Source organism: Budorcas taxicolor, chromosome 24, assembly GCF_023091745.1.
Source record: "Budorcas taxicolor isolate Tak-1 chromosome 24, Takin1.1, whole genome shotgun sequence".
NCBI lineage: Eukaryota > Metazoa > Chordata > Mammalia > Artiodactyla > Bovidae > Budorcas > Budorcas taxicolor.
In genome coordinates, this window is record NC_068933.1 from 41,392,460 (window position 1) to 41,404,489 (window position 12,030).

A 12,030-nucleotide genomic window follows, 5' to 3' on the forward strand; every position below is an offset into this window, starting at 1 on the left:
TCTGTGTATAAACTGAGGTGTGTGTGGAGCCGGGTTTTCCAGGAGTGATGCTGTTGACATTTGGGGCTGGATAATTCTTTGGTGGGTGAGGGGGTGGGGGCGGGTGGAGAGCTGTCCTGTGCATTATAGGGTGTTTAGCAGCATCCCAGGCTTCTACCCTCTAGAGATGCCAAGAGCAAACTCCCAACTCCCAAGTGTGACAAAAATATCTCTGGTGGCTCAGCTGGTAAAGAATCCGCCTGCAATGCAGGAGACCGGGGTTCGATCCCTGCGTTGGGAAGATCCCCTGGAGAAGGGAAACGCTACCCGCTCCAGTATTCTGCCTGGAGAATTCCGTGGACTGTATATTCCGTGGGGTCGCAAAGAGACACAACAGAGCAACTTTAGTTCAATCATGCATCCAAAATATCTCTAGCTGTTGCCAAATGTCCCCTGGCGGGGGTGGAGGGGGCAAAATGACCCCCGTTGAGAAACACTGGCCTAGAGTGACTCACGAAGAGGCCACAGTGGGGAGAAGCGGAGCTATGGGGTCTGGAGCGGGAGAGAGACCCGGGACACACGCAGACAGCAGGACCGCTCTGCAGAGTGCCTACTGCCGCTGTAACCAGTGGCCGTGACTTGGTGGCTTACCAAAAGGCACACTTGCTGCCTTACAGTTCTGTAGGCCAGAAGTCCAGCACGGCTCTCCCCAAATTTAAAATCAAGGTGTCAATGGGGCTGCGGGCCTTTCTGGGGCCTTGAGGGGGGAACCTGCTTCCTGGCCTCCCGCAGCTTCCAGAGCCTGCCCCAGGGCCTTGGCTCATGCTCTGTGCATCTTCAGAACCGACAATGTCCCGTCAAGTCCGTCTCATCTGCCATCTCTCTGCCTCTCAGGCTCGTTGCCCTCCCTCTTGTATTGAACAGACCCTTGTGATCACACTGGGCCCGCCCAGGTCATTGCCCCATTGCCAGGTCAGCCAATCAGCAAACCTATTCTACCTGCACCCTAATCCCCCCTTGCTTTGTGACTGACCGTACGCGCGGGTTTCAGGTGTTAGAAGGAGAAATCTCTGTTACTGTGGTTTGCTTATGTATTGGGGGCTTTGCTGGGTCTTGGTTGCTGCATGCGGGGTTTCTCTAGTTGTGGCAAGTGGGGGCCACTCTCTAGTTGGGGTGCATGAATTTCCCGTTGTGGTGGTTTCTCTCGTTGCAGAGCACAGGCTTGGTCGTAGGGGTGCACAGGCTTAGTTGCTCCTTGGTATGTTGGGACCTTCCTGGACCAGGAATTGAACCCATGTCCCCCACACTGGCAGGAAGATTCTCATCCACTGTACTGCCAGGGATGTCCAGGATGGGATGTTGTTGGGAGAGGGCGTGAGCCCGCCCACCACAAGTAAGTTTGCAATGACCCCACGGACAGCGATCCTCCTGACGCCCAGCCCAGAAACGCAAGCCATTTTGAAGGGAAGAGTCAGAGTGAAACACACACTGGTTCCTGCTCTTCCTAGTGAGAGACTCTCTGCTCCTTTCTTTATAAAACAACAGAAGTTCTCTTTCATCAGGTGATACTACATGGGCCTCGTGTGGACTGTTTGACTAAGCATGTACACTCCAGCTTGTGAAGTCTCAGGTTAAGGCAAAGACCACCAGACAGCGAGGTGGATAAGATGTGTTACATACGTATAATGGAATACTACCCAGCCATAAAAACGAACAAAATAATGCCATTTGCAGCAATGTGGGTGGACCTAGAGATGATCATAATAAGTGAAGTCAGAGAAAGACATGTATCATATGATATTGCTTATGTGTGAAATCAAAAAAAAAGGATACCAACAAACTTATTTACCAAACAGTGTCACAGATGTAGAAAACAAACCCATGGTTACCAAAGAGGAAAGGGAGAGAGGGATAAACTAGGAGGTCAGGATTAACATGTATACCCTGGTATGTGTATATATTATAGTATATAACATATATACACCATATATAAAATAGATAATCAACAAGGACCTCTACCCACTCTTCTGTAATGACCTATATGGGACAAGAATCTAAAAAAAAAAACAGTGGAGATATATATATATATATATATATATGTATAACTGAATCACTTTGCTGTACACCCAAAACTACACAACATAGTAAGTCAACTACAGTCCAATTAAAAAAAAAGAAGACGGAGGCCTCCAGGCATCGTTTAGTATAGTATGGAGATGGCTGGAATTTCACTGTGTAACTTCTTTAGTTGTTGAATACCGCTTAATTAAGCCCAATTTAATAAGCATTCTCACAATAGCTGCTATTGGAAGCTGCCTCCCGTGACCAACTCGAAACACCCTCAAAGCTGTGCCAGGTCTGTGACGACTTCTGACACTTCTGTTTAGCTGTGGGGTTCGGGGGTCCATAAACCCCTCACATTGCAAAGAGAATCAAGGGCTTTAAGCCGTTCTGACTGCTAAGCACCTGCCATCAGTTGGCTATGGGGTGATATAACTTACAGAGGTTCTTCCCTATCTCTCCCCTCAAAATTAACCTCTCCACTTAGAAAAACTATAGAATCCAGCGGCAGGCCCCACCGACCAATAATAACAACCCACTGTGTGTTAGTTGCTCAGTCATGTCTGACTCTGTGACCCCCCTGGACTGTAGCCCACCAGGCTCCTCTGTCCATGGATTCTCCAAGCAAGAATACTGGAGTGGGTTGTCATGCCCTCCTCCAGGGGATCTTCCCGACCCAGGGATCGAACCCAGGTCTCCTGCACTGCCGGAGGATTCCTTATCAGCTGAGCCACCAGGAAGGCTCTCTATTTACCTATGTATACTTTTTCATATTCTTTTTTATTATGGTTTATTACAAGATATTGAATATAGTTCCCTGCGCTGCACAGTAGGATTTTGTGTTATTTTTGCTTTGTATATAGTAGTTTGCATGTGCTAGTCCCAAGTTCCTAGTTTAACCCTCCACATCCTTTCCCCGTCGGTAACCGTAAATTTATTTTCTATGCCTGTGAGTCTGTTTCTGTTTTGTAGATAAGACCACCTGTATTGTATTTTAGATTCCACATATGAGAGATTGTGGTATTTATCCCAGGTGTTTCTGAACTCACTGGTTGGCTGAGGGCAAGAAGATGAATCTCAGTCTGGTGACCCTCTGTCACTTGCTGAAGCCCACCCTTCTTTCCCTTCCCCGAGTCCCTCTCCTTGCTTCTCCTTGGACATCCCTCTCTTTTCTTTTTTTTTCACTCTTTGAAAGACACTATATTTTTAAAAAAGGGCAAGCCACAGACCAGGAGAAAATATTTATAATACATATTATCTAGGGAAGGACTTGTATCAAGGATACACAAAGAGCTCTTCCAACTCAACAATAAAAAGACAAGCAACTCTATAAAAAATAGGCAAAAGATTTGAGCATTCAAAGACACGCGAATGCCAAATGGACTCATTAATATAAGCTCAGTAGCATTAAGGAACCACAGATGGAAACAGGATGTTCTCCTAGCGCTAGGGGTGAGTCACAGCATCCTTGGGATCTGTTGGAGAAAGACAGATATCCAAACACATTTGGGGCTCCGTTAGGAAGGAAGAGACGGGGGATGGCTAAGACCTGTCCCCCTGCTTGCCAACTTCACAGTCTAGTTGGTGGTAAAGTCTACAATCTTACTTCATAATCAGTCACCACCTCCACAAACACAACACCCAGCTTCCTCATAAAGAAGTAGACAAAAACCATAATGTCTTTTTTCTGAACAACTCAGACTTTTTAGAATGAAATTTTCTTTATTGTAAGTAGTCATGTGGATTGCCTACTGTGTTTCACGTTCTAGGTGTAGGTCCGTTTTGCTTGTTCTGTGCTCAGTGGTGTCCGACTCTTTGTCACCCCAGGGACTGTAGACCATCAGGCTGCCCTGTCTATGGAATTTTCCGGGCAAGAATACTGGAGTGGGTTGCGATTTCTTCCTCCAGGGGATCTTCCTGACCCAGGGATCGAACCCACAGCTCCTGAACTGGCAGGCAGATTCTTTACCCCTGAGACACCTGGGAGGCCTGTAGGTCCATGCCTGTGTGTATTTATTGCAGGAGCACGTGCGTAAACTCTGCAGCGTGTCTCCTTCTGTAACACTCGTTGAGCTTCGTAGTGGACAAGACAGACAGGATGCCTGGCTGCACCTGGGGTGGAGGGTGGCCAGACAGACAGTAAATAAGCAAAACAAAGAGGGTGTCAGGCGTGCTTGCCGAGGGGGAGAATAAAGAGGGGAGGAGAGGGAAAGCCAAGGTGCAGGGTGAAGGGTCCAGGAGGGCCTTGCTGAGAAGGTGATGTTTAAGCAAAGACTTGAAGGTGAGGGAGGGAGTCATGTCTGCGTTTGAAGGAGGGGTGTTCCAGGTGAAGGGAGACTGCACGACCACTGCAAGGACCCTAAGCTGGAGTGCGTGTCATCGAACTTGAGGAACAGCAAGGAGCCCAGGTGGTGGAGTGGTGAAGAATTTCCGCCTGTCCGAGCGGAAGACACAGGAGACCCGGGTTCAATCCCTGGGCTGGGAAGATCCCCTGAAGAAGGAAATGGCAACCCACTCCAGTATTCTTGCCTGGGAACTTCCATGGACAGAGGAGCCTGGTGGGCTACCGTCCACGGGGTCACAAAAGAGTTGGACACGACTTAGTGACTAAAAACACGCACAAGGAGGCCAGGCTCCAGAGGCGGGGGCAAGGGAGAAGGCAGTGAGAAAGCAGGTCCGGGAGGTAACTGTGCCCCGGGTCACTGTCAGAGTAGCTCTCAAAGACAGTTGTCCCTCCATCTCAGGGCTTTTTTTTTTAATTAGAAAAACTTTTCTGGCCACACCAGGAGGTTTGCGGTTCCCATGGAATCCCTCGGATCCCAGCAGGATCCAGCCCTCGCCCCCTGCAGTGGAAACACAGAGTCTCAACCACCAGACCTCCAGGGAGGTCCCATCTCAAGGACACTTTGAAAATTGGTGGGAGTGTTTTATCAAAAACACTTTGTCACCGTGAAGATAGAGACGCTCCTGGTATTTTATGCGGAGGGCCCAGGGAAGGCAGAAGCCCTGCCAACGTGTGGGGCAGTCCTGCTCCTTGGGGAACTGTTCTGTTTACCAACTTTTGAATATCTTGCTACATTTTTAAAGGGGAAAGACAACTTTGCTGTATTTTAAAAGTTTTTATTGTGGTGATTTACAATGTTGTGTTAATTTCATGTGTACAGCAAAGTGATTCGGTTATGCACACACGTATCCCCTGGTTTCTATGGAGTCCTGGGTAGACTTCCCCGTGCCACACAGTAGGTCTGTACTGGTCATCTGTTGCGTATGTAGCAGTGTGTGTATGTCAGTCCCAGCCTCCCAATTTATGCCCCCCGCACTTTCTCCCCGGTCACCATTACATTGCTTTCTACATCTGTGACTCTATTTCTGTTTTGTAGATGAGTTGAAAAATCTGTCTTATTATATGAGCCTGGGACTTAACTTCATTTCACGTATAAACGCAAACTGCTTTTTTGCACCGTTTGAATGCATACTGTGTTTTCTAGGAGTGTGACTTCCTTGCGAAGCCAGTGAAGCTCCCTGTGGGTTTTGTTTGGAACTTCACCAGTTTTTTTGAATGAGTTAATTTATCTGTTTGTGGCTGTGCTGGGTCTTCATTTCAGCACGTGGGTTCTTCGTGGCTGCACTCGGACTGTCTCTGCTTGCAGGGAGTGGGCTCTGCTCTCCGGGTGGGCGAGTGGGGGCCGCTCTCTAGTCGCAGTGCAGGGGAGTCTCACTGCAGGGGGCTTCTCTTGCTGTGGAGCACAAGCTCGAGTGCAGGCTCAGGGGCTGTGGTGCAGACCAGGGGTCGAACCCATGTCCTTTGCATTGGCAGGTGGGTTCCTATCCCCTGGGCCACCAGGGAAGTCCTTACCAAGAATTTGGAGGCAACACTTTTTTTATGGTATCTGAGCAGCTTAAGATACCTGTATCAGCTTCTAGTCACAGGAATTCTGTACAAAGGAATGAATACCTGAGTGTTTCATAGTACATTCTGATTGAGCTGCATGCAGAAATCTATATCTTGCAATACATGTTGTTTTATTATACTTTCATTTTTCCTCATATTAGGCTTGGGCACATATCGATTTTTCTGAAATTAGATTTGTAGATTAGTTGTCACATATAAATTTCATGATAGTCAAGAGGACACTATCAATTCCTATTATAAAAGAGGGTGTTGAGTCCTTTGGACACAAAAATAGGCTTGAAAACGGCTAGTGTAGGAGTACTCTAGTCCTTTTGTCCTTTAAAAAATTTTTTTCTTATATTTTCCTCTGAGACTTAAGGTTCCTGGAGAGTGTCAAGCCCAAGAGTGCCATAGTGTGGCGAGTTTCAGCAAGGCCGCTCTTGCTGCTTCTGTGGACAGCAGATTTGGGGGACGCCCAGCGCCAGTGTGGACGGTTTGTCGGCCTCCTGCTCCCGTAATGCCTGGGCCTGGAGCTCTCCACCTTTTCCCTGTCTCCCAGCAAGCATGTTGGAGCGCCGCTCAGCCTCTCTGCCCCTCAGCTGCCCCTTCCAGAAACAGCTCTACGTGCTCCCTGCTTTCTCAGCTCCCTGGGCCATCCCGGGTCTGGGCTCTGTGATTCTCCACTGCTTCTGAGCTCATATATATGTGAGTGTATATAGCATATATATGCACATATATTTACTTTGTCTATGTGCTTATATTTATTTTACATACTTATGTATGTGTGTGTGTGTGGATATATATATCCTGGAGAAGGAAGTGGCAACCCACTCCAGTATTCTTGCCTGGAGAATTCCAGGGACAGAGGAGCCTGGTGGGCTACAGTCCATGGGACCACAAACAGTCAGACACGGCTGAGCTACTGAACATGGATATATATATAGAGAGAGTATTATATGCATGTGAGTGTGCTCTGCCTCTTAATCGTCCTCAGAGAGCTTCTCCAGATCACCTATTCCACCGACTATTGACTGTCATCGTGACAGGTGGCAATTTTATAAGATTTTTTAATTTACAAAAAAGAAACTGGAAGAAAAGAAACCAAAACAACACGGTTCTCTCTGAAGAATGGCATTCACAAAAGTTTTTACTTTCTATCCTTTGCATATTTTCTGTAATTGAGAAAAACATTTGCTTGTTAGCATTATATTTAAGAAGTTTGAGAGCCCCACACATTGTAAGCATATTTAAAAATAGAAATAATTTTATCGATAATCTAGAACATGGTTTTTGAAGTTAATTTACATTTTAAATATTCCCTTAAATATTCATGTGAAAAATGTAAAGCAACTGAACTATTCCTTAGAATATTCTCCACACTCGATTGGCCAGTAAGTCGAACATATGTTTACCACTTATTCAAAATTAAAAGTGATTTACGGTAAGCCTGTTAAGAATGTTTTCATTCATTTTGAGATATGTGAGAGCTTCGTGAACACCCTTGGCTTAGAAATTACAATATTTAGTTGACTAGAAACTTACTGTATAGATAAACAGCAAGGTCCTCCTGGAGAGCAGAGAGAAGTATATATGCAATATCCTATAATAAACCATAATGGAAAATGACACAGAAAAGAACACATATACACGCATAACTAAATCGCTTTGCTGTACACCAGAAACTAACACAACATTGTGAATCAACTGCACTCCATTAAAAAAAATATTCATCGTATGTAGGAGAGACTGCTGCTGCTGCTGCTGCTGCTGCTAAGTCGTTTCAGTTGCTTCCGACTCTATGTGACCCCATAGACGGCAGCCCACCAGGCTCCGCCGTCCCTGGGATTCTCCAGGCAAGAACACTGGAGTGGGTTGCCGTTTCCTTCTCCAATGCATGAAAGTGAAAAGTGAAAGTGAAGTCGCTCAGTCGTGTCCGACTTCGCGACCACATGGACTGCAGCCTTCCAGGCTCCTCCGTCCATGGATTTTCCAGGCAAGAGACTAAATACCTAAATAATTTTACTCCCCCACTGGAGGCAGGAATGTAAACACGTTTGTGGCAACACCACATTCAAATGTTTACCTAAAACTGGTTACTTTTACAAACAGCTTCAAAACACCCAAAGCTAGTTAATTCATGCAGAACTGTTTGCTGATTTTATTATACTTGAAATGTTGGCAAAGAACTTGTTGATCATGACAATGCTTTCTTTAAGAACAAAAACAAAAGCAGCTACCGAGGGGGGTGATCGAATCCCTGTGTTGCTGGGTGTGGAGTTGCGGGCGCTGTGCCAGAGGCGTCCGGTTCTCGCTGATGACCCCCCTGCCCCCAGCTTCTGGGTGCCTGTGACCCTCAGCGAGGCCGCCCTGGACTTACAGGGGCCGCTTGGCCTCCTGGGTCCCCTTGCCTGGGGTAACCCCAGCTCATGGCCTGCCGGTGCAGGGAAAAGTGTGAAAGCCCAGTCTCCCCGCCATGTGTCAGGATGCACTCCGAGGCATCACTCCCTCTCCAGTGCTCCCCTTGGTACTGGGCAGAAACCCTCCCTGTGAGACTGAGACCCCTGGGACTTGGCTTCTCTCTTTCTGTCCACTTCCCGGACAGCACGCACGTCTGTGATAAACCACACACGGGGACTCCTGAGCTGGAATCCGCTTCTGTCTCAAAGTTCAGCTTCTTTAGGAAAAAATGTTAGTATAAAAATTTCCTCTGGTTGTACTGAGGATGCAACAGGATTTATTTTTATATCCAAGTCGATTATGACATATGCTGGAGTTAAAGACACTTTACATATTAGAAATGTTAGCTCACTGAGGAATTATCAAGGATTAGAGGGTTACTGAGAATTAACAATATTTGGATAAGAGCATTTTATATCAGTGGTCCATAAATCGACAACCCAGATCTTTGCTCTGCAGAAAAAGGGCTCTTGGGACCCACTCGTGGGGGCTTCCCTCGGAGCTCAGTCAGTAAAGAATCTGCCTGCAATTCAGGAGACAACCCTCAGGAGGCCTGCAGAAGAAGGGCTCTTCCTACTCCACTTGGAAGATTCGACATTTGATGAAAGTGGTAACCTGGGGAAAAGCAGAGTCAGGGGAAAGGGACTCGGCTCTTAAGAGAAGTTTCACGCAGGCCATCATGACTTAATAGACTCCTTTGTTCGCCTCTACCACGTCTGACTAGACACCCAGACTCTCGGAGTATTCCTTCTCCCCAGGTAGCACTGAGAAATGCTGACTGACCCTGGGTGGACTTTTACCTACTTGACAAATGACAGGATTTATAGTGAAAGATGCGAAGCCACTTACCCTGATTTGTCCAGGAAATGGGAGTGCAGGGGCTGAACTCAAGCGCTCTGACTCTGCGTCCTTATCTTTAACCGCTGCCCCCAACACTCACAGTGCTGTCTCATGTTTATCAGGAGAGGTGCAGGCACAAGGCGGAGCAAAGAAGCTTGCCGAAGGCCTCAGGTGGTGGCCTAGTCGCTCAGTCGTGTCCGACTCTTTGCAACCTCATGGACTGTAGCCCGCCTGACTCCTCTGTCCCTGGGATTCTCCAGGCCAGAATATTGGAGGCCATTTCCTTCTCCAGGGGATCTTCCTCACCCAGGGATCAAACCTGAGTCTCCTGCATTGCAGGCAGATTCTTTACCGACTGAGCTACCAGGGAAATCCTCAACAGTGGGTCCCAGAAAGTATTCTTTGTCTTGTAAAACTAGTTGGATATATGCCTTTCCTTCCTCTAATTAATTAAACCCTCATAATTACACCCTCTTGGAGAAGGAAATTGCAACCCACTCCAGTATTTTTGCCTGGAGAATCTCATGGACTGAGGAGCCTGGCGGGCTACAGTCCACAGGGTCTCAAGAGTCGGACATGACTTAGTGACTCAACCAAACCAATTAAACCCTCTAGATTCAATAAAAGTCTTCTTTAAATAATTTCTCCTGGTCCCATCGACACTACAGAGCGTTGTCGGGCTGGGTAGAGGGGGGGATGTCATGGAGGTGGCCACGGTGACCACTATGCTAAGTTGCTTCAGTCATGTCCGACTCTGTGTGACCCCATGGACGGCAGCCCACTAGGCTCCTCCGTCCACAGGATTCTCCAGGCAAGAATACTGGAGTGGGGTGCCATTTCCTTCTCCAGGGGATCTTCCTGACCCAGGGATCACCTGGTGACCACTAAGAGCCCTCAAAAGGCAAAGGAATCTCGGCTAGTCCAGCCTCCTGATCCTACTTAAAATCTGTTACAAAGCTGCCAGACCTCGAGATGCGAGTTTTATTAAAAAAGGCAGCGGCTTTTCTAGCACCTGGTAACATTCATGAAGACCAAAGACACCATTTTGAAACAATGAGAATGCTGTTACTCAAAGCAGTTCCAGACCTTCAGACGTAGTTTACAAATCACAGAAAAATAATCAATGAGGGACTTCCCCGGTGGGCCAGTGGTTAAGGCTCTGTGATTCCAATGCAGGGGGCACTGATTCGATCCCTGGTCAGGGAACTAAATCCCACATGCTGCACAGTGGGGCAAAAAAATGAAAGAAAAAAAACACCAAAAACACACAAATAGAAAAAAAAAATCAATGATATTGTTGCATAACTAAACAGATCAATTTCTACTGTTACACTGTTCCATTAGGAAAGGATAAAGCTTTTCTGTTGGCAGCTAACAGCTTTCATGGTGGTTTCTAGCTTTGGGTTTGGCCCTTCCTAGTCTTGCCCTCAGAGAAGGCAATGGTACTCCACTCCAGTACTCTTGCCTGGAAAATCCCATGGACGGAGGAGCCTGGTGGGCTGCAGTCCATGCGGTTGCAACTGAGCGATTTCACTTTCACTTTTCACTTTCATGCATTGGAGAAGGAAACGGCAACCCACTCGTGTTCTTGCCTGGAGAATCCCAGGGACGGCGGAGCCTGGTGGGCTGCCATCTATGGGGTCACATAGGGTCGGACACGACGGAAGTGACTTAGCAGCAGCAGCAGCAGCAGAAGTCTCGCCCTAGGCTTTTTGTTGATCTGACTCTGGAGGCCTCCAGTTCTCCACTGGTGGACTGTGTAAAAAAAGAAGAGAAGAAAAGAATAGAATGGAGCATAGAGGGGCAAAATCTGTAAGCACTGTACCAACTTATCTCATACAAAAACGAAACCAGAATGAACAAATCAGAGAACTACTAAACTGGGAGGAAGGCAGAGGATTTATCCATTTTTCGTTCTGGTCACAATGTTATACTAGGTGTGTTGACAGCAATGGATTCTAACAGGCCCTCCCCACAGAATCTACCTACCTAGAAGCCAATGGGCTGTAGATAATCAGTTCTTCAATTTTCCTTTCTGATAAGTGAAATTTCCTCACTCAGCTAATAATCAACCTCTGGAACCTAAATAGTATGTTTGCGGTCTCTGCAGAAAGAAGTTTAGTGATTAGATAATTATATTACCCATCAATTCCTGTTTCTAAACCAACTAGGACTGCCAAATGAAGAACCCCTCTCTAAATGACAATGAGAATCACAAGCACGTGAGTTCAGATGTTCCTAGCATACCAATTATATTAAATGATTAACCGATTTCTGTGGGCGGGGCAGTGAATTGCCCTTTCCCAGGGTTTGAGAGTGAGCTGTGGGCTGTGTTTTAGCTGCTTCATTAAATCTGAGGGCTTTGACGATGTGTTTTAAAGGCACAGGCTAACTACGCCGCCTTTGCAACAGATTTTGTTTCTTAGGAAGCTTGATCAGTGTTTCCTAGCAGGCTCTAAGTTTATTTTTCCTATATGAAAATGGTTGAAAACTATATGTATACTGAGTATTTTCACTGCAGCATGAATAACAACAGCTAAAAATCTATGAACAAGCTAAACATCCAACCAACATTCCCAAGGCTGAACTGGAGGATGATGGTGAAGAAAGGATTCCTGGGTAAAAACTACCACGTTGGGTGAGTCTCTGTGGGGTGGTCAAGACGTAGCTGGTGGCATATGGATGTCGCGTGTCACTTCACTGCTGATATGTCAGGCTGTGTGATACTTCCAGAACAAACCCAAATAATGCGTGTTTTTCTCCAAATGATGGACATTTATAAAAGCTCAGCTGTTCACATA